Below are 816 nucleotides of genomic sequence, written 5' to 3' on the forward strand. Positions count from 1 at the left end.
TCTTCTCTAGAAGACAATTTTGACTTTGTCTTCTCTAATTGAGCCCCCAAGTTCCCATTGCACTCAGTTGTAATCTTCCTCAACAAAGGCTATGCAGTCCTCTTCTAATCTGTTTTGTTACTAACCAGGTGTTTGACTGAGATAGGTTATTTTTATTATTTAGCTTCAGGTTTTTATTTAGTAATATGTGAACTACGTCACTTTTTACCTCTCCTACCTTTGAATTTTTTTCTCTTTATTCCTTTTCTTTTCTCTCCTTCCATCCTCCTGCCTTGTCCCCTCTCTCATTTATCTACCTCTTAAAATTTCCTTCATTCCACTCTTTATTATAATTATTTGAAAACTTAATAAGTATTATTATGAAATAATAAGTTTATTGAAAGGACAGAAAATGTATGCTGGCAGTGTAATAGGTCACAAATTTAAATGAATAATCAGCTCTCTTTCATAAGAGGAATGGAATGTTAAAGCTGTGGGAATTTTAATCAGAAATCTTTTAAAGAGTATCTTTTGGGAGATTTTAGAAACAGCTATAATATTTTTGATTCAGCCTGAGAGTGGGTCAGCCAGAAATGATGCCTGCCTTGTTCAGATGTACTTCATCCACACCTTCTCAGCCATTGAGTCTGGTGTAGCTATGGTTGGGGTGGGATGCTCAGTAATTGCAAAGCAGAGGGTAAATTATTAAAAAAAATTACAAGGGATACAGAATTAAATGTGATTCTTTGTGATATATGTGAATCTATATGTTTTCACCTTCATTGATTGCAAAGAACTCTGGCCAAAGAACCCCCCCCCCCCCCCCAAAAAAAAAAA

Source organism: Galeopterus variegatus, unplaced genomic scaffold (assembly GCF_000696425.1).
Source record: "Galeopterus variegatus unplaced genomic scaffold, G_variegatus-3.0.2 Scaffold5489, whole genome shotgun sequence".
In the NCBI taxonomy this organism is placed as follows: Eukaryota; Metazoa; Chordata; class Mammalia; order Dermoptera; family Cynocephalidae; genus Galeopterus; species Galeopterus variegatus.